Raw genomic sequence first — 23,296 nt, 5'->3', positions numbered from 1 at the left:
ACGCAAATGTAACGCAAATGTAAATTCACAACACAAATTTGTAAGCTACAACACAAATGCAAACAATGCACAAATTCAAAAGCTACAACTGAATGCAAACGCGACAACTACAAAAGACAAACAAATGCAAATACAACAAAACAAATGCAAAAGATGTAAAAAAAACTTGCAAAAGTTTGCAAAATGCAAAAGTTAATGTCACAGCAAACACAACCCCCAGTCATTTTTATCAAACAGTGAGCATTTAACTGCCAGGCTAAAGGTGACTAAAGGTGAGGGATGTGGGCCTACCTGTTGCCTTGCTGTCCAGGCCCAGACCTGTCAGCCGCCACCCGGTCAGCTTGCTCTCCGTGATCCAACGTTGCTTCGCTTCAGCACTCTGTTGACAGTTCAGTTGTAGACATTAAAACATGCAGGCAATAAGCTAAAAAACAAAACTTCATGGAGAAAAGGACACTCCAATATCCATCCTTCTCACAGCACTGAGAAAACATCTCATCTAAACTGGGGCTTCACACCTGGTCTGAATCGCCTCTCGTGATGGCTTCTGCCTGCCCTCTTTCAGACTCACAGGCCCACCTAGCCTGACAGCCATGCTGGACAGCCAAAAAAGACAGTGTGCAAACAAAATGCTAAAGCCAAAATATAAATACAAAAGTCACAAGAACTTTCCTCTTCGACATTTGCCGGCAATACTAGTTCGCCAGTGTGATCATAAAAGCTGCTAGATCCATTGTCAATATTTGTTAATGCTAACTTCTACCATAGCTTTTGCATTTTTGTTATCTGTTAATGTGCTTGTTTTTTTTTTTTTTGTATTTGCAAAAGGCATGCAGTTTTTTTTTGGTCTGTCTTGGCCACCACAGAAAGGGAGTTTTTCGGGGTTTTCAAACACAGATACTTATGCAGATATTCAGATCAAAGCTAATGATGGATATTTGATTCTTATTTGACAGAAAACAGTTACAGCTTGTTGGCTGGGTGTATACACATAAAAATGTCCATCCAAAAAGTGGTGAAAGATTTTGACACAAACATTTTTTTGGTTTTTATAACTGACCAATTGTGATACATTGTCAAAGCCAGTTATCAGTCCTGCTGACCCAACCGCTGGCCTCATATAATTAGCCTGGTGTTATGTTGAGGTGGCTGTCTGGTAATGAAGAGAGCTTGTTACACGGTTGGAGAGACACTTAAGAGGTGCGAGGGCTTTCATTAGGCTTTGGTTAAAGGGATTGTTAGCCATGCTGGCAGCTGTTAATTGCTACTCAGGAGGCTTAGGTCTATAGTGTAAACCTACATGTGCATGTGTGGAGACGTATGAGACGTATTCAGATCGAACTTATTGTCAAAAGGCCTAACAAGGTCATGTCCTCAGTTGTTCCTTGATTCAGACAGCATCAGGTCAGGGCTACAACACATGCACAGTATTGTCTAGGGTTGGTAAATTATATAATAAATCCCTGTAGTAAATGTAAATCTCGAATGTACGAATGAAAATATCACATTGACATTTGTAAATATGCTGATTACTAAAAATACAGTCTTGGAACGGAGCCTATCTAAGATGTATGTTGTGTGGTTTGCTTGACTGTACTTTCTAATATCTAATCTAATATTGTTATCAATCTGATATTATTATTTATTTAGCACTTCTGACCCGCTTCAGTATTAGACGCACACCGTATCGTTCTCCGCACATAATGCACCTTTCAAAAACAAGCTTTGAAAAATATTATAAATTAATATGATGCATTCATTTTTAACAAATATCAGTCCTAATCATAAATATGATCACAGCCTGGGATATTTCAATGAAAAAAAATGATGTCATCAGGCCAAAAATAGTAAAAATGACAAGTTCCAAGGCAAAAGTCCAGAAATTATACAACGCATGTTTTTATGCTTTGATGGCTATGGGATCAAAAATTGCATTGGGTTTCAATGGCTCATTTTTTGCACTTAACAATATGAATGTAACAATATGTTTACACAGTGTAATTTAGACTTATTGGAAATAAGTTTATAAGTAGTATATAATAAAGTTTATAAGAAGGGCACAAATGAAATATTTAAAGCTGTAGCTGGTAAGTTCTATTAAAAAAACAGTTTTCATATGTAATGAAACTGTCACTAAATCCACACAGCACTAAATGAGACAAATTGTAAAAAATAGGCTCCAGCCCCCTGTGGCCCTTAAGAGGACTGTAGTTACGTTACAGCTACAGTTAGTCAATGAATGAATGAAGTTTTTTTTTTTTTTTAAATTAAGAGGGAAGTGCTCACTTTTTAATATTTTTTATTTATTTATGTTTTCTCCACAACCCAAGCCCTACCTGACCTGGCCAATAATTGCACACCTGGGTTCACACTGAACCCAGGCCTGAACTGTCAGGTTTTTGGGACTTTTATGGGACCTGTTGGGCTCGGGTTGAGATTGAGAACTCTAGTGAGAAATAGTCAGTGCAGCCACATAATATTCTTTCATATTTGATCAGGTCTGCCTTGCTTTACAATCTGACCGCAGATCATGAGCAGTGACCTACATGATTGACAGCTGTGTTAGAGACTTCTCTCCTGTTTGTTTTTTTTCACATGTAGTGGCTAGTAAATGCCATTAGAAGCACTATAAGGAGGCAGACGAATATGATTTTTTACAGATAATCTGTCCCATGTACTACTGTGTGGAAACAGTGATAGTTCCAGCAAATATGACAAAAAGTTATTCTTAAAAAGTTCACCTTAAATGTGTGAATTAATGCAAGTTCTATTATGAATTCCTGTTGCTAACTGTTAACAAAAAATCAAGTCAGCTTGACTTTATGTGAATAGTTTACACTGAGTGGATCATCACTTAAAAATGGCTCTATGCAAAATTCAGAGCGTATGAGTTTTCTGTACACAGTTTTCAACATGGAAGTGGTCAAGCAAGCTAGCAGTGCTAACTCTATAAACAGCAATAAACAGCGGCAACAGTGCTGAAAGTGCTACCAGTGTTAACCAGAGGGGTAATCAGGAGGTGGACACCACACTTTAGCATCGCTGCTGCCTGATATCAGCAGTAACAGTCGTATAAGCACAGTGCAAAGCAGTAGCAGTGAGCCAGCCAGTGGGATACACACATGCACTAACATGCACGCACGGGTGTACGATCTTAGCACAACAAACTACAGAGAAGCTTGCATAACAACACAAACAGAGAGAGACTGACTTTATCCTCTGCTCAGCATGCCATTACTCCACTATATGTTTACATAGCAAATCGTGGTTTGCTGCTACAGATTGCCACAATGTGGCATACACAATCCTTAGAGGGGAATCCTTAAGGGGGAACACATTTTCAGAGTTCGTAATTGTTATCTCTATGGTCTAACACAGTCCAGATATTTAAGTATTCACAAACAAATCTTTCCCAAATCCAAAAGTTAGAGTGCAAAAACTCAAATTTCTATTGTCAAAGGATAAAAGTCTGTAGCTGTTCCAAAGAAAATGAATGGTGAAAGATGTTCTAAATGACACTGAGAGCACCCAAGGGAATGTTGTGAGTATGCAGGTACATTTTCTGTGTCAGATTTGTGAGCACGACAATTGAGAGCGGGGAACTGGGTGTGGGAGCTACACTTTAGTTGCGCTGCTGCCTGATATCAGCAGTAACAGTCACAAAGCAGTAGTGATGGGCTAGCCAGTGGGATACACACATGCACTAACATGCATGTACAGCCAGATAGTCTTACCACAACAAACAACATAGAAGCTCAGATTAAACACAGAGAAGCTCAAATAAAACACAGAGAGGGAGAGTAACTTCATTCCCTGCTCAGGACACCATTACTTCACTATATCTTTACATAAGAAATAGTTGTTTGCTGCTATAATAACAACCTGAGTGTCACATACACAACCGTTAAGGAATGTTAATTCACAAATACACTAGTGGTTATTAACAAATATAAGACCAAATTAGCATGTTGCCAATTACATCAGAGTTTCTATCATGCCCGGACATCTGCTCAGCCTCTCTGCAGAACAGTACATATTCTCATAGTAATATGAAACTTTTTTCCATTCCATGAGTCATTAATTAGTTTAGCATTATGATTTGTACCCTTATTATATTGTGTCATCATATCTCTGCCTCTCCATTAGCACTTTTTGCCCATCAGTAAACACATGGATATATACAGATATCTAGTCATCCAACAGTTCTCCTGTATTTACACAGCAAAAGGAGATCTCACAAATGCACATAAACACGTCCACACTTAAGTAAAAATAGTCAGTAAGTCATACTGAACACACACTATTCACAGACGTTCACAAGCAGTCTGAGACACAAATATCTCTCTCTCTCTCACACACACACACACACACACACACACCAAATAGAAAATCCAATAAGCCAAGGGAGATCAAGTCAGGCTCAGGAAGCTGGCTAGCTTCTCTCCGTCAGTGTGGATGTTACCTGGAAATGTAATTCAGATTCAGAGAGAGAGACTGGCCTAAAGATAGATCTACTGACGCTGTGTCCAACTCCGGGGCTATTTCATTTAAACAATGTCCTGATGAAAAGGTTCATCCAAATGCAGCATTCTTTTGCCCATATCTGGAGAAACACTCAACATGTTCTTTGAGGTTTTCAGTACTCTGAAACTCATTGTTCATCACTTGTCTTGAAGATGGTTCAAGTTCAAGACTCATGGAAAATGTCCACCAGACACAACTTGGTAGTGTCCCAGCTGTCACACGGCTGCCGGGTCAAGAACCAGTCTGGCAAAAACAGACAGTGAATGAGATAGACGCTGCTCCCGGTGGACACTGACAAATTGGGTGTCTGTAAAGTACATACAAATCTGGAGAAAAACCTGCTGCAAGTCTGGAGGAGTGCTGCATCTTGGGAGAAGATTGATTTCCCAGCATGACAGTGACCTAAAGCCAACATTACACAGGAATGGCTTCAAAACAACAATGTTAATGTCCTGGAGCGGCCAAGTCCAAACCACAATACAACCTTAAGCTTGAGGAGATTTGCAGAGAAGAATGGAAAACATTTAAGTGTCCAGATGTACAAAGCTGACATAGAAATCTAAAGACTTATGAATAATATTAATCATAGATACTCTAATTTCAATTATTAGGTTCTTGGAATACTCAAGTATTTTGATTTGTTTTTAAACTTTAAACTTCACTTCATCCTATTAAGAAACTTTTTACTCCACTAAGTGTATCTGACCGCTGCAGTTACTTTGCAGATTAAGGTTTTATAGCAAAATACAACTAAAAAAAACATTTACATTGATATATATTCTACTACTTCACAGTATATTAATTTGTTAAAGGAATAGTTCACCCTCAATTACAAAATACATATTTTTTTCTCTTACCTGTAGTGCTATTTATCAAACTAGATTGCTTTGGTGTGAGTTACCAGACTATCAAAGGGATGGCACATACAGACAACAATTTACACTCAAACCCACACTGACACAGGGACAACATGTAAACTCCATACAGAACGACCATCATGCTCTCATCACAGGTTGTCATATGCAGTGGACTGACGCAATTTTCTGGGATGGTGCTCCCATAATGTCAACAAAGGCACATGCTGGTATGGATAGTTAGGTTTAAGAAACAAGGGCACATGATAAGCAGTAAGAAAAAATCCATCACATTCAGAAGGGAAGCGAATACTGGACGCCAGCATGACAGTCCGGGGTTTGTCTGACCCAGCCTTCCCGCCCACCCTACAAGGACCTTCGTGCTTCTTATATTACGCCAATAATGGCAGCATTTCAACCAAACACTGCCCAGTGGCGTATCGTTCCAAACGGCAACATTGTCATGCATCAAGCTGCCATGGCAGGTGCTGTCTGGCCATCTGCCGGTAAATAATAACAAACAAACAGTTCTGTTAGGACGCGTTCTCAGCAGATGACATCCAGCGACATATCATTCAGAGGTAAAGGATTGCTTTTAGCAATGGGATCTTAAACCTGGATGGAGGCCTTTGAAAACTTTACAGTGGTTACTTTTTATATCTGTTACTTTTTCAGTTTTTATTTCAAACTCTGTGAAGACTACATTTGGATCCATGTTTGAATGTGCTTTATTAGAGACAGACGGTAATTACTGGCTGTCCAACATTGCATCTTGCCGGTTATGGCGATTCATGCAGACGCAAAAGGTTGCTTTTGGCATTGGAATCCCACGCCAAAACCACTGCAAAAGCAGCAGTATTTGATGACTTTGGAATGAGAAGGGGCTGAAAGGACCTTAGACCAGGTCCCCTCTTGATTTGAGGCAACAGTGCAGACCACTGCAACACTGTGCCGCCATATTATGCCATATATATATTCAGTAATAAAAGAAATAGGATACAGTACTTTACATCATGGTATTTTACTTTCACTTTGAATTACTTTGACTCTAAGTACTTCCTCTACCACTGCACCGTGCTTTTGTAGATATTTGTAGATATGCAAATACACAACTTTTAAGTTTGAGCATCTACATGCTTTCCATCTATTCTTTTCTATTATTTGAAACATCCGCTCTCCTTTTACTTCATTACACCCGCATGTTGTTATTGTCAAAACAAAACATGAAAGCTCCTTCTGGTGTTCAAAACCCTCGAGACATATAACAGCTACAGTATGTAAATGGACCCGGAAACATAGGCAAAGATATTCACACGCACAGAGACACAGATACACAATCAAAGACACAAAGCACATGGCGGAATACATAATGTAATATACACACACACACACACGGGCCGAGACAAACATAGAAGCACACAAACACAGACTGTTAATGCACAGTGATGTAAATGTGCTGAGTGTGCACGGGGGCTTTGACCCCAGCGTCTCTGACTCATAATGACTTCAAACACCAGTGCAAGTGCTGTTGGGCATGTATATAAAGACACACAAACACACACACACATTGTGAGAGTTAATGCAGGGACGGCTGTGATAAGGGAGCGTGTGTTTGCGCATTTTCACCAGCCACTTAATCCCTATTGGCCGCAGAGAGGGAGTGCGAGGCGGGGAAAGAAAGATATCAAAATAAGGGACAGAGAGCCCACTGATGATTGTAGCAGGAGCTTTATCTCACCGGGTTTTGTTTTCGGACGCAAACACTTTATCAGCGCTAAACACTCAGGAGGAGTGAGGTGGAGAGAAAACAGTCGTGGTCATCCTCCAGGGAGTCACTCTGAGTGGATCCAGACTGTGTTTCTGCAAAGTGAGAGTGGAAACTATTTCTAACCCTCCCCTACACTTCTCTCGCTCTCTCTCTCTCAAACACAGTTCACTCAGTGTCTCTCACCCTAAATGCCCTCTCTCTCCCTCCCTCCCTTGTTTTCGAGCCCCATCTCTCTGCATCTACTCCCTCCATCTCACCTCGCTTCACCTCACGTTCTGCCCTGAGTTAACTCTGATGCAGGAGTGAAGGAAGAGAAAGTGAAAGGAAAAGAGGAAGAGAAAATGTAAACACGGACAGGAGGGAGGAAGTGGAGGGAGGGGAGATGGGAGGAGAGGAGGAAGTAAGGTAAGGGGGTGATGTAAGGGGAGGAAAAGTGGAGGTGGATGGATGAGGCAGACAGGAGGGAGGAGGAGAGAAGAAGAGGGTATGTGAGGCGGGAGGAGTGAAGAGGATGGGAGGGAGAGAAGGAAAATAAGGACAGCAGAGTTCAAATCAGTCCAGGGGAAAATGAAGAGAAAATAAAAACATGATGCAGACAGAGATGAAGATATGTTTGTTTACATACAAACTGAAAAAGATACATTTTTGTTGCCTTTATTCAATCGATGCTTTTCTGATACTGTTCATGTAACAAGCATAAACAAAGATTTAATGGAAAATTGAAGAGACTGGAAGAAAAAGAGAATGGAGACACGGTCTGCACTTTTAAACAGATTCTGGTCCAACATGGCACTGCATGGACTTATCTAAAGTGGCTGTGACTAACTTATTGAGAGGTGACCTGAGGACAGTGTCTGCAGCCTCGTGCTCCTCTCAGCTGCTGCAGAACGACGCTGTTCTATATGCGGTGCGCTCGTCTGACTCACTGCAGTATGGATGAGGGGCGATGCTTCTCTACAGGATTCACCTCACAAGCTCCCAGGCCTGGGAACGCATGACACAGGGCTTTAATCTGATTACATCCACACTTTGTTTATTACGACTTTGACAACGTGACTCTGCGGTTATTTTTGGGGCAACTGTTTTGGATGGTGTGCCAAAGGTGGGCTTGTGCATGGGACTTATTCCAAACAAGTTTTTATTTCCATCGCAGATCTAAAATGAGTCATGACGCACGCTCTCATGGCCGATTGTGCAGCAGGCTCTGTGTGTGTGATACACAGGGCGGGAAAATGAAAGAGGTTGACATTTTGAGAAACAGCTGCTGTCTTTCCGGGAGCGAGATAAAGATGATTGCTATCAAGGTCATATCTGTGCATTAAGTGCAGAGCCGGAACCTGGACTGGAAGCAGGGGGGAAACAGGGTCAAACTGAATATGCAGAGCAACAACTCTGAAGCTGTTGTTTCTTTTCCATTGACTTGTGGTTTTAAGGGGAGTTACATGATGCATTTTTTGACAAACAAGCTGTTTATCCGTGCAGGCAGCATCTTAGGACCTCATGTGGCTTTCCCTCTTTTTCATTCATTTCATTCCTGCTTTTTGGGCTCTATTTAAATGATCTACTGTATAGTCTCTGCAACCTCATCCAAAAGTCATCACACGTTGCTGCTTTGCAGTGGACCTCCACATTTAGATATCCATCTGCATCTGCTGTTGACCTTCAGGGATGCTTCTACCATGATGTCAACAAATGCACATGGTGGGATTATGCAGCATGTGGTTATGTTTAGACAACAAAAGCACATGGTCACCAACGCTGGGACATCAACAAATGCACATGCTGGCACAGACGGTTAGGATAAGGGGAAGGAGGCACATGGTAAGGTGTAGAAAATTCACACATTCAAAAGCAAACACTGGACTCCTGCATGAACGGGATTTGTAAAATCCATCCCCTCCTGCCTGCTCTTATGCTCCTAATATTATGTTATTATCTGCAGTGTTTCGACCTGACGCCATCTAGCGGGGTATTATGTGGACATGACAGCTTTGGTCTGGAGGTGTACTTAGTCCCTTAATTAATCATAAGTGTGATTTGGGCGTAACATTAATCAAATCAGTTTCTCTCATTCATTTTAAAAGCTAGGAGCGCCTGCACCTGGTGCACTGTTATTTACATGGCAGATTCTGCATATTTTCCACTGCACAAAAACCTGATACCTGCTAACATCTATCTTTTTAATGTAATGGGAAAGCCAGTTCTCATTCGGAAGGTGTCATATACCACCACTCTGTCAGTGATGTTGGCATAAGACACCAACACCAAAAGCCACCTTTCTTAGCGGTATGATATACTGCCAGGCAGCGTCAGTTTGTAACCTTTTATGGTGTTATGATGTACCGCTGGTTGGGTGGACGGCACTTTGCGCAGCAGTCCGATACACGGATGGGCGGTGTAGGTTGACAATGCGGCTAAATGGAACCCATCGTGACTGTATAATACACCACTGGGTGGCGTCAGGTTGAAACGCTGCCGGTAAGGACGTCAACTAAGGAGTGTGAGGATCCTTAAAGGGCAGGTGGCAGGGGCAGTGGATGGATCCAGCAAACGCCACACTTTCACCCAGGAGCCAAACCATGTTGATGTTTTTTCCTAAAGATAGACATGACCAAGTGTTTTTTATGCCTAAACCTAACCACATTAACCACAGTGTTGTTGAAACCTAAGAAAATGTAAAGTTTCAAATTGCATATTAATGCACAAATGTAATGTATTTATGGTTTGCAGAAATACAGAACGCCAACATTTGGGTTTTTTTCTGGTTTGATTGTAAAACTCCACACATATTTGCTAAAATGCACAAACAATGTCATCACAAGCAGCAGACGACGACTCATAGGAAGTGACAATTTAGTACCTTTGTGCAGATAGCAGTCCAAGAGACAAAATGTGAGTGCTTCCTTGTTTGTGATAAACATAATAGTGTGGTAGACCAGCAGAGTTGGTTTGCACAGGCTTTGGTTTCTGTGCAGGCAAGGTGGTGTAAACCTGGCAACCTCACAAGACCTAAGGATACTGCAAACACTTACTGCACCTGACTGTTCTCTAAGAAATGCTTCCAGCATGTAACTCCCTCTTTCACCATAAAGTTTAGTTAGATGTTTCCGCAGGCCTCCAGTCTGTGTCCTAAGCTGGCCTACACATGTCCTGACTGCAGAGAGGAAACAAGTGTACACAATTCCCCAACTATTTCCTTATATAAATATTTTTTTACTTGGTTTACATGATGTTTGGACACTTAAAATGTTTGCTCCTAAAAGCCAATTGGTACACAAGTGTGTTTTCCACATCCATCACTTTGCAAAGTGTGTGTGCCTCCCATGAAGAAAGGTGAAAAATGTCTGCAGAGGTGATTAACACCCCTTTCACACACAAACTCTGTGTCTGACACATCATAATGACCACCACGTTTAACTCTGACCACTCACACTAGACTGCCGCCATGGGTTAATAACCGGCTGTCTCCCTCACTCAAGACCAGCGTCTACTATACATTGTGTTAAACCACAGAATTACACCAAATCTGTTAGTTAAACTGAGCTGTTTCATGTCCTCAGAAGTGGTCTCGGCAACATTTCTGATGCAGATTCAACATGATGGCACAGCCAAAAGTGGTCTAACTTTATACGATTCCTTTGCTTTATTTAGCCTCCTTATGAAATGTTGATGCAACAACTTGCATTCCCGGGTATGTGAGCAGTGTGGAGTGGGAGTGGTGTGATTTGGCCTGCAGCGCTGAGTGGCTTTACTGAAAGTCACTGCGTCATCAGTGTTCTCTCTCGCTCAAAGAAATCACTACATCCCACAAGAACGACACATGCTTAAGGCCCATAATGCAACTGAAGGACAGTAGCCACCATGTTGGAGAGTGGTCTGTTAACATTATGGTGGTTAGAACAAATAAACTGGTGTCATGGAAGCAAAAAGAAAATGTGGCCAGAAAGGTTCAATTTCCTTAAGTGTCCAGTTGCATGATAGATATCTACGAGACTCTTTTAACCCTTTGACACCTGAGCAAATTGGCTTGAATCCGTCCAAAAACATGGGAAAAAAGCAATGAGCAATGAAAGAATAAAGAAATTAGAATGAATTAATTAAAGAATTAATTAAGATTAAAAAGAAATTAGTGAAAACTAGATGTTAGTAGCCTGAAAATTAGCAAAAGAAAATAAAAAAAAAGAAGGAAAAGGAAAAGTCCTTAAAAACTACAATAATTTTGCAACATGATTTTAAATATATAATTATGATCATTTTAAATATAGTTTTTTCCCTAGACATTTTCCCTAGCTTTTTCAAAAATAATTTTCTAAATTTGTGTAACGTTTCTTACCAAGTTGCTCATTGCCTATTTTCCCATGGTTTTAAATAAAATCATACCAGTTTGCTCAGGGTTCAGAGGGTTAAATACTTGTGAAAGGCGTCTGAGAGCTGCCCAAGAAAGTAATGTCGCTCCTGGTTTCAAAGGGTTAAGAGTTGATTTGTTGGCCACTTTTCACACTGTTGAAAGACAAAAACTAACACATTCACTTTGCAGTACACAGTCACACAACCACAAACAAGTGCTTTTAAATGGGAGCAATGGATGGTATGACATTTGTGGAAGGTTTGTGTTGTCATGTCAGAATTTCCAAGCCACTTTTAAACCACGATGCAGCGGGCAGGAAGGTTTGTCATCCTCTTTATTTGCTGTTTAATGTGTTTCCATTATTGTCTATTCCGTGATAGTTAATTCAAAATGTTTCTTTGCAGAGGTGTGACCTTCTGTCACATGACCTAAAGTCAGGTCATACATTTAATGTCTTTATAATCCACTTGCCAAAAACAAAACAGACTTGCAACCCAACTCTGACTTTAACACCAATGAATAATGACTTCACTTGGACTTGAGCCCTTTGCCTTGAAAATACTTAATACCTTACCCAAAGTCAAAACATTAAAAATTGTTTTATTATTCAAAAAGTCTGCCAATTAGTCATTCACTATATTTCCTGATTCAGCCAACATTAGCACTATTTATTCCCAACAAGTTGACCAATCTTAATACCACAGATCCACTGTATCTGTATCTGTATCTTGACTGTATCCAGTCAAGTAGCAGTAGAGAGCCATGAAGACCTAACGCATATTACATTAAGATAACTATGTTTGCAAGCAAAAACTAGGCGGTAGTCAACAAGTGAGAATGGTTCCAAAGGAACCTAATGGTGCATTTTTAACCAGCAGGTTGGTATGGATCAGTTCAGTGCACATTTTTTTTTGTGTTTCCATTGTGAAAATTTGTGGATGGTACCTCCCTGCTTACACACAGATCTGGTACTAAAAAGTGGAGCTAGAGATGCTTTAACACTGTTCATACATGACAAGTTTTTCATACATTGGTAAACTATAACATGAAAGGGTGTTTGCAGCCTCTAGCAGCAGCTGGAGACTGAGAAAAAAATAATTTCATTCACTGGGCCAACTGCTGGCGACTTTTAAGGTGGATTGTAATCCTAAATTGGAGGGAAAAAGTGTTTGACTGTTGGAGCTTTGTTCGGTGTGTTCAGGCAGACCTTAACACCTGCTCTTGTCTGACAAGGAGACAATGCACAAAGCCACTATAATAAATATCCCCACATTGAGATTCTTACTGCAGCCTGCTCTTTTTTTTGTGCAGCCCCGTTCTGTGGACGACAAACAAGATGCATACTTCTCTCCATATCACAGGTGAACAAGGAAATAAAGCGAGCACTGCTGGACAGAGCAATGACAAACAACCCCGCCTGCATGTAAGAGCACTGTCTGCTGTGGAACCTTACACAGATCTAGGCTCTAGGTACATGTTTGTAGGTGTTACTTTTGGTGCCAAAGGCATTATACTGAAAGCCTATGATGGAAACATGGCGAAAGGTACCGTCCACAACTTTTCACAGTGGAGATGCAAAAAAATGTGTTCTGAACCGTACTGAATTGAACTGAATTGAACTGAACTGAACTGAACCAAACTGCTGGTGGAAACACCCCATTACAGAGCTGCAGGCACGACTGAAAACTCTTTCATTTAATCATTTCTAATTTCAAGGAGGAAATTTATGTAAAGATGGCAGCTTAGCATCTGTTATTCTGCCTTGCATTCTCTCTGGAGAATTTTAAAAGCTTTTCAACAACATTTTTATTCAAGTCAAACATTCCCTCTTTTCATCCCTTCTCTAATTTCTTACCTCAAAATCAGTACCTGTTCCATTCATCTATGTTCCTCTATGTGTCTGTGTGTGTGTGTGTGTGTGTGTGTGTGTGGGCGTAGCCGCTGCCGGTCTTATACCCACATGCCCCTTTCATATTCACATACTCAGCAGTCAGCCCCCGTGTGCCTGTCTGCCTGCCTGCCTGACTGTCTGTCTGGAAAATGGGCTGTTTCCACGGCGACTCGTCTCCATGACAACAGCCACCCCATCTTTATCCCCCCCTTTCCGTTAAATCTCTTGCCTCCATAATCCGCCCCCACCCCCCCCCCACCACACACACACACACCACACACACACACACACACACACCGCCCCCCAATTCCCGATTCCAGTCTGTCATATCACCCAATTTACACCCCACCAAGCCCCATCATCTCTCTCTCTCTCCCTCATTCACACCCGCTCTCTATATCTCTCTCTCAATCCTCTGGAGAGAATGAGTGAAGAAGATAAAGGGGGACCATTCCCGAAATGATCCTCTCTTTCTCGGACCCCTCAAAAGTAATGAGAGTAGCCGCAAGCAACCAGAGGAGGCAGATTGCAGGCAGAGGTGAGAGGTTGGATGGATGGATTGAAAGATGGAGGTGGGGATGGGTGGAGGCTGTAATCCCCTGCACACCACTGTAACGGTGACCCTGTTTCCTTATCCCCCGAAACAGGCAGGAAAAGGTGCCAGAAAACACAAACACACACACATACGGTGAGAGATGGCAGTGCGAGTGTAGCTGCGGGGCATACATCTGGTGGAACCGTGGGCCAGTGGACACGTGTTGGCGAGGGAAAGATGAATCAGGTCGCGCAACATCGCCTAATGATCTCTGGGGGTGTGGAGGGAGGGGTAAATATCCTTCATGTCAGTGTCATTAACCTGGGGACTGGCTGGGTGTGTGTATGTGTGTGTGATTATGGGAGTTACTGCAACTAATCATCAGGCTCAGGTGTGACACCCCACTTCCCCACCCATCTCTCACACACACACACACACACACACACAGAGGGAACCATGGGATTTTCCTCCCCTCTACCAGATGATGGGAGCAGATACAGAGAAAGTAGGCCAAACAAACAGCCGTCGCTGCTGACTACCGTTACATCACAGCGAGCAAAAACAAACAGAGGCACATGCATTCACATGCACGGGCATAACACAGCGACAGGATGGGATATCCTGTTTTTGTTGTGCTTGCAAATGAAAAGCACTGAAAGAAACTAATTTAGAGGGAGAGAAATAACAAAATGAGGCAACTCTTTGGCACAGAGAGCAACTTTCCATGACAAGGGAGCATTTAAAAAAAAACCCAAAGAATTCTCTTGACCATCATCTTCTGCCATCCCAGACCCCATCTGTCTTCATCACATATTTTCATCCAAAGACAACAGAGTGTTTTCCAAGAAACAACAGAATGTGAGAGAGACGGGAGAGGGAGTCATGGAAAGAACAACATCGGGTTGTGCATTAAAACTATCAAGAATTATTAGCCTCAAGGTGCCTCGTGTGTGTGTGTATGTATGTGAGTCTGGCCTACACAGACTCTAGTGTGTGTTGAGCAATACTGAGTGCACACAGTGGTGTGTTTGAGACTTGGGGCCTCCAAGTTCTCATCTATTATAATCCACACAGCACACTATAGAGGGCAGATTTATTCTGAGCCAGAACATGCCTGGTTCCAGACGTCTGAACTGCCGACCACATCTAGTCTTTCGTCAGCAATCCAAACGGGTCTGGTGTTGTGCTCACTGATGTCTCTTTCTAGGAAATAAAAAAATCCCTGAGCCTATCAGACCTTTGTAAGTGGAAATAAAAATGGGAATCTTATGCTTGTGTGCCAGAACAACAAAAATGGCTACAGAAAAAGTCACTCTACCTTAATTTACACAACACTAACTATGCTTTAATGCTTTCACAAACCTTAAACCTGCAACAGTCATTATTTATGGCAACTTGGGGGCAGCAGAAACAAGTTTTGAACACAACATTTACATATCATCATCTTCTAAGTAGATTTGGTAAACTTGTTAGCAGACAGTTGCTTATTTGCACATGCAGCAGTTACATAGCAACATAGATGCTGCAACCATGATGTCAACACAAGCACATGGTAGGATGGCGCTTGCATGTGGTTATGTTTATGCGGCAACAGCACACGACAACCAGTGCCAGTGGGTCAATAAACGTACATGCTGGCTCGAATGGTTGGGAAGGAGGCACATGGAAAGGTGTAAAAAAAACAACAAAACATCAAATTCGGACATGAAGTGAATACTGGACTCCCGCATGAAAAAATGGGGTTTGTTGGACCCATCCACTGCTACTCCTGCCTGCCCTATTTAAAGGGACCCTCATGTCATTACCGGCAGTGTTTCAACCTGACGCGATACAGCAGTGTATCATGCGGATGTGACAGGTTCCATCCAGCTGCTTTCTTAACAGATGCCAACTGTCCACATATCATGTTGCCTAGTGGTGTATAATAACGTCCCGAATGGTTCTTTCAGGCCACATTCTTAGCTGACGACATCCAGAAGATGGACGCGAAAGGTGGCTTTTGGTGTCGGGATATTAGACTGAAAGCACTAACAAAGGGGCAGTATCTGACAACTCTGGAATGAGAATGCCTCACATCATCGGAAGCTTACATTAACAATGGCATGTTTTGTCCTAAACTTTAAGATATTCACTTAAAATGGCATAAAATTGAGAAAATCAACACATTCTAACATTTGAAAAAGTGCAACCAGCTAATATTTTCGATTTTTGTTTCATAAATGACAAAAAAAAAAGAGCACCATCGCGCCCCTTATATGACGTCATTACCCACAAAATTTCATATTTCAACCTGACGCTGTTCAGTGGTGTATCATGCAACAGGCCATTCAACCGCATTCTCAAGTGACGCTGGCTGTCCAGTTCGGTCTGGCCATGTTCTCAGCAGACACAAAAGGTAGATTTTGGCATCAGGATCCAACACCAAAGTTATTGCAAAAGTGGCAAAATGAGAATGGGCAACTTATAACCTGATACTTCTCTTAGTTGATACTGTAGATGTGTACATACACCGTCTCAAAGAGCTCCCTAAAAGAGAAGCATGGCCCTCTCACCCAATCTTCCTGCTTCACTGGCTACTATAGAATATTCATTCTAGACTTAAGTATCTCTGATGGAAAAATAACAAAGATCCTATAACTAGGATTTGACAAGGCCCCTCTACAAGACAACGTAAGATAATAATTCAGGAACTGCCTGAGGTGATCTAGTACCTCAGTGATCCTGGGCCCAGCAGCAGTTACCTGATTTGCCCATTTGCTCATCCTACCTTGGGTTACTTGTGTATCCCTACACACCCCAGTGGACACTGATTGTCCTTATATGCACGCTTTATGAGTATAAAGTACGTGTGCTGCTGATAAAGCTGCAAAAGTGTGTGTGCATACCTATATGTGTTGTGCGTTTATGGCTTTTCAGTGCAGACCTTGGGTGTGTTTATGTACAGCGCAGTCATTATTTAGTGTATGTTCCTGCACATTCCTCAGAGAGTTTGTGTACCTAGTGCATACACACATTTCTGTGTGTGTGTATATATAAGTGTGTATTCCCACCAGGTCACCTAAGGTAACAGACAGAGCAGTCTGCTGGTCGCTGCAGCGTGAATCATCCTCAAGCCCGCTCCTGCTGTAATCTCTGCTGCTCATGTCCAGGCAATAGCTCTGTTTACATAATTACTTCCCTGAATACATTAATGCCAGCCGCTTATTCTCATTCTGAGCAGTCATCCAGGCGCTGCTCACCTCACGCTACCTGCAGAGTCTGCTAATGATGGACTGAACTTGTTTATTAATGCGGCCAGGTATGATTACCATCTGAATTAGCGGCGAGAAGAATATGATTAGAACCAAACGCTTTGTCAACAACCATGAGCCTGTGTAATGCCCTCCTGATGTGCATTTATGAAAATGATTAGCAATTTCTCACAATTCTCACAGTACTTGCAGCTCGCACACTACCTCATGCTGACACATACACACACACACACACACACACACACACACAGACATATACAGCGTGCCTGGCCTTGTTCTGTCTGACTCTGCAGTGACAAAGTGCCAAGCGGGAAGGGTTTAGCTTTCCTGTCTCTGAGGTTGGTGGCACTGCTGTGCCAACACCCTGGAATTCACACACACACACACACACACACACACACACACTCGTGCACACACGCACACTCACAGATGTAAACAGTTTTGCATGCCCTTTAACAGCTGGTCACATAACCCCCGGTGACTTGGCTGCCATAAAAACTTCAAAAGGACAAACATACTTGTTTTATGCATGGCTCAACTGCCAGTGAGTTGGTAGCTAAACTCCAGACTGTTTGTAGAAGGGAAATGTTTTTTCCTGTTTTGCTCCTTTCTGATGCAGCGGCCGCTGTCCAATCAGAAACCAGCAGAGTGCTAGGGTGCCAGGGTTGGGGAGTGCAGAGCATGCTGGGAGGGAAATGAGGGGCATTGTGGGATGGATGTTCTGGCAGGGCGGAGAACTGTCGGAGCTCCGTGCCGACCCCGTCCCCTGCTGAGGAACGCAGGTTAGAGATTTGGACTGATGGATGGGGATGGAAGGGGGCGGAGGAATCCTGCTGAGGCGGAGAGAGGGAGGATAAAGGAAACAGCTGGGATGAGCGAGGGGAAAGAGGGGGAGGAAAGAGAGGCATGCCAGCGTTTTGTTCGAACTTCCCGGAGAGGCAAACACAAACAAACAGCATCGGACAGCTCAAGGGGGAGCGAGGGAGAGAGTAGAGGTGGGGAGTTGAAGCATCTGATTCAGGAGAGACAGAACAGGATATGAGGACAAAACCAGTCTCTGATTCAGGTTATGCAGTGTTTTCAAGTCAACTCAAGGGCCGCTTACACGGATGATAACTGCCGAGAATAGTTTTATTCAGTTTACATGTCAGACTATAGGTACATTTTTTTACTCTTCAATTTGCCAGTAGTACTAGCACTAAGGTGTACCACAACAAAGCTAATAAGGTATTAATGCTACACTGGTTGACTAGCCGCTGCCCGTATAATAACACTGCGAATGGTTCTTTCCAGCCCCGTTCTCCACTGATGACGTCCAGCTCCATATCATACAAACGCGTAAGGTGGCTTTTGGTGCTGGGATCTTACACCGACATCACTGCAAAAGCAGCTGTATTTGACAACTTTGGAATGAGAACGGCCTCATATCATTGGACGATCACATTGTCAAATGGCGTGTTTTGTCTTATACTTAAAGATATTCAATTAAAATTTTCATATAATCGAGAAAATCAACCCATTATGACACTTGAAAAAGTGCAACCAGATTATATTTCCACATTTTGTTTGATAAATGACAGAAATGGATCAATCGATTCATTAAATTAATTGACTGATGAATGCAGCAATTCTTTCAGCACTATTTGACTGCACACAGCACACGGTCTAAATCCTACCAGAGGCAAAGAAGGGAGAGGAGGAGGAATGAAGAGAGGAGCAGAAAAATGAGGGATGACAGAGACGCAGGGGGCTGCGGAGGTCAGGGAGTTTGTTTAAGGCCATGTGGTGTTCTAACACACAGGATCCTTTAATGTTAAAGAAAGGGAGATTGAATTAGAAAGAATCAAGCGAGTCCACTTCCTCCTCCTTTCCACATTAAGACCAACTAATAACCTCTGCATCTGTGAATATGAGCCCTTTAGTGCGAACACAAAGCTTCATTTTGCAAACTGTCCTCTCCACAGCCGTGCCGGTGGGAAGGTTTATCTGTGGGGATATGCTTGTTTTCATCCCGGCTGTCTTTCGTTCTTTTCCCCCGTGTGCGCTGATGAGGCTGCATTTTACTTGATTAACTCTCTCTCTCTGGTTCTCACGCGTGCACCGGTTCACTTGTGCAGATTAAACCCACATCGTGTCAACAGGGTTAGGCTGCATGCTTATATATCCATTTAACCACAAGCCACCGGCTGAATAACAGTGACTCATCCCCTGCCTCCCTCTATTGCTCCCTCCCTCCCCTCCCGCCCGGAGCCAGACTGATCAGGCTAAATCCAAGACTCATCAGTTGGATGCCCCGAATTCATCCCCTAGGATAAATATATACAATGTGTTTAACGGCTTAACAGGCTTGTGCGTACGCGTGCACACGCTCGCATAAACACACAGTCGCTGGCTGCCTGTGTGTACATTTAGCAGTGCTGGCTGGAGACAGTGAGAGATGGTAAACAAGGCAGAGAACAAACTGACCTCCATCCGTGCTCTCTCTTTCCGCCATCCTCTTTTACTGCTCCTGCCCTGACCCCAATTAGTAATATAAAAGCCTATAAATCAGATAAGACCATAGCAACTCTGTACACTGTGTTCTTACAAACGCAGGGCTTATTTTGAGCTTGCATGCTAAGATATGGCTATAGTCATATCAGCATATACTAGTTTTTGTCAGGAACAAACATAAATTATGGAGCACAAAGTAACTCCGGGGTTGTGTTAGGTTTGTTTTACAGCTCCCCTATAGACTTGTATAAGTGCTAATGCTGCAGCAGAGACCCCTGCTGCATAACCTTATAACATTGTTAAGACCCCTTTAGGCATGTGAAACTGCTTAAGAACATTCTGCTGAAAAGAATCATGCCAGCTGTCCATTTTCGGACAAAGATACTATGTCTCTTAAAGGGATTTTTTAAGTGGGGTTGCATGGGCAACTTATCCATAGTTTGTGTTATACAAACAATAGATGTCAGTCGGTATACACCCAGTTTGGAGAAGTAGACTGGAGTGCGACATGGAAGCTAAGCAATGTACTGCTGTGGTGGGGTCCAGCTACATAACATATTTCAGCTTGCTAAAAAAATGCACACCTAAAAAATAACCAATATCAGTGTAAGTGTACACTATATTGAGAGTATGTTCACTGCTTTACCTTTCCGTCCAGCATGTTCTCATTCCAAATCATCAAATATTGCAGCTTTGCAGTGGACTTCAACGTCTAAATATTACGTTTTAGTTATTGTTCTGCGTCTGCTTTTACATTCCAGGATCACTGTTTTTCTCCATGGAGTCTGGCTTTGCAGAAAGTGATATAATGGCTTAATTTTGCCATTGAGAAAATCAGGGAAATATAATGCACAAAGTCACAGCAGTACATTGCTTAGCTTCACTCTAAGAAAGCAAAATAATAATAAAATCCTTCAAAAAAATAAGGCCAATTTGAATTAAGTGATTCACTTGATTAAATGGGTTAATCCTTTTAAAAAGAGTTAGATTGCTGCCTTGCCAGGGTGTTCTGGTCAAAATAACCTGCTGCATGTGGATCTGCTGCTAACATAAGCAACTTAATTTTTAGCAAAAGAGCCAACAAGCAAACTGGGACAGCCAATCTTGTGTTACAACGAACAAACCAGGAAAAACCACCTAATTTGCTTACCAGAGGTTGGTCCTTTGCAGTGGTCCCACAACATTTGGTCCTCTTTGCGCCCGATCCATCAACGTGGCTATGGACTCCCCTCGTCATGACTCTGATGAGTCATGACGTTTAACCCACAATGGTCTTGGGCTTATGGGAAATGCTGGTGGGAAATGTTGAACAAAAAGCAATATCAGATTTCTCTTCAAGCATCACACACCTGGCATAGAGCAAAGTGACACATAGTGCTGTGTCATTTGACTTGACACATTTTGTTTGATGCATTCATGTAGAGGAACTAGTCTAGGTACAGTAGCGGGGATGTGCCAATCCAAGGACTAAATTTGATGCTTTCTGGACCTGGGTAAAGGAAAAGTAGTTCATCTTGATACAAAACATGTGTCTTGACACCACTTTAAGTTTCCCTTAAAATTAGCCTTGCATAAATTTGGAAACAAAATGTAATATAATCAAGACTCAACAGTATATAGCTCCAAACCTCCCACAATCGCTCAGTTACTACTGCTTTGCTCTGAATTAGATGCCCAGTCGATACTTCTCACTGGGAAAACGGGCTCCATACAAAAAGACCCAGCCTTTTCTCAATAAGCATCAACAGCAGCAGGCCTGTTTGGAGTGAGACAGCGGCTATTGTCGTAGAACCACAGTAGAATAGACAGCCGCTAATGACACGGGAAATGGAACCAAGCGCACTAAATGTCACACTCGGTCTCTGGGGCGTTGCACAATGCTTAGCCTGTTGGTGGATCTGCTTAGAGCCAAGACAGGCCGATAGAGATGGAAAGAGAAAGAGGGAAATAAGGGGGCTAGATGGAAGGATGGATAAAATAAGTGAGAGAGTGACTGTGTGTATCTATGTTGTCTACGTATGTGTGAGTTTGTCTCGCTCACTTCCATCTCCCAAATCTCTCTGTGCCTCTAATTCATAGTGACCTCTCCATTGTTAGGGAGCAGATGAGCTGGGTCCAGAGCTGCGCTGATTGAATGGAGTCCACCGGAGCTGTCTCTCTGTTTTCTACACTATTCCCCTGGCTGTCTCCCTTCATTCTCATCCCAGTGCATTGTTAGAGCAGAGGTGCCCGGGCAAGACACACACACTTGCACACATTCATACATATAGAGAGCCTTGGGCAAAGAAAGGGGGCAGAGAGAGGGATCTTTCTTTATTGCTCTGATCAAAACATTCATCCATCCCATCCCTCCCTCTCTCCCTCCCTCTATTACTCTCCCCTTATTAAATCATTCCCCTCCTATTTCAGCTGGATTTATCCATGGGTATTACTTTGCCCCCAGATCGAGTATGAAGCGCACACACAAGTTTTCGCATATAGTACATTCTGGCCTCTTTTTCTTTGAGATAAATTAGATGGAAGTAGGAATGTGAAGAGGTTGTATGAAACAAGGGTTGACCTTGACACGCGCGCCAAACGACAAATGAAACACACATTTCCATGCTCTCTACATACTGTAGGTCAGTGATTCTCAACTTATGGCCCGTGGGCTGAATCTGACCCCTGATTGGGTGCTGGGTGGCCACCCAAATTATTTTCTGTTTCACCATTGAAATAACATGTCTCACACTGGGGATTGTTTTTGGGAATAAAACAGCATTAAAATAGAGCTTTTACTTTATTTTATTTTATTTTTATCAGTGGAAGATCCCCCACAGCACCCGACAGAGGTCCTAGCTGAGCCCCATAACGTCCTAAAATCCTAGAAACGAATGTCTTAAAATCCTATAAACGTTCTAAAATCCTACTACCTTCCTAAAAACCTAAAATATCCTAAAATCTAAGAAACATTCTAAAATTCTAGTAATGTTCTAAAATCCTACAAATTCCTAAAATTCTAGAAATGTCCTAAAATCAGAGCATTGTCAAAAAATCCTAGCAACATTCTCCTCCTAAATCCTAGAAATATCCAAAGTCCGAGAAATGTTCCAAAATCCAAGAAATATCGTGAAATCCTGGAAACCTACTAAAATCCCAGAAATGTCTTAAAATCCTAGAAACATCCTAAAATTCTAAGAATTTCCTTAAATCCTAGAAATGTCTTAAAATCCTAGGATCATGTATGGGGCTGCTGCGACTGGCCCCTGGCTTCCTGTCATTTTGCAAAAGTGGCCCCCTAGAGTAAGTTGAGTATCCCTGCTGTAGGTCAGTCCATGCTGATATGCTCAGACTGAGTGTAGAGTTGGTAAGACGTCAGGACATGATGGGAGGAGATTCTCAGCTTTTTTTCTGAAGAAATGGGTCAGAGAACTAGAATTAGAGTCCTCGGCGCTGCTACAACTACTTGTCAGCGCTTCTGGAGGTTTCTTGCAAATCGACAAGGTCTCTATTGTGAATGTCTCGGGGAAATTTAAAATGAGAGCAACAGACGAAGCAGGGAGCAGTGAGGTTGCTGAGGAGGCATAAAAGAGTACTCCAGGGTGGGGGGGTCTCAGCGGTTGCTTTTGAGGAATTCAGTAATCCAATTACCT

The 23,296-nt window shown here is 42.4% G+C and overlaps 1 protein-coding gene across 2 annotated transcripts in view; it reads right to left on the bottom strand.

The window, feature by feature from the left end:
- Positions 1–347: 347 nt before the first annotated feature.
- The window catches only part of e2f3 (E2F transcription factor 3), a 102,811-nt gene continuing 79,862 nt past the window's right edge, over positions 348–23,296 (bottom strand). The window contains exons 10-11 of one of the 2 annotated variants that reach the window (XR_006106770.1): positions 20,815–20,956; positions 348–379 (exon numbers count right to left, since the gene is read on the bottom strand). The gene's annotated coding sequence lies outside the window, so the exon portion shown is untranslated. The remainder of the gene's footprint in view (positions 380–20,814; positions 20,957–23,296) is intronic. The other variant, XR_006106769.1, reaches the window with a different exon arrangement.

This window comes from Plectropomus leopardus, chromosome 18, assembly GCF_008729295.1.
Source record: "Plectropomus leopardus isolate mb chromosome 18, YSFRI_Pleo_2.0, whole genome shotgun sequence".
Lineage (NCBI taxonomy): Eukaryota > Metazoa > Chordata > Actinopteri > Perciformes > Serranidae > Plectropomus > Plectropomus leopardus.
Note: the sequence above shows the minus strand (reverse complement) of the source record. Positions and strands in the feature narration are given on the sequence as shown.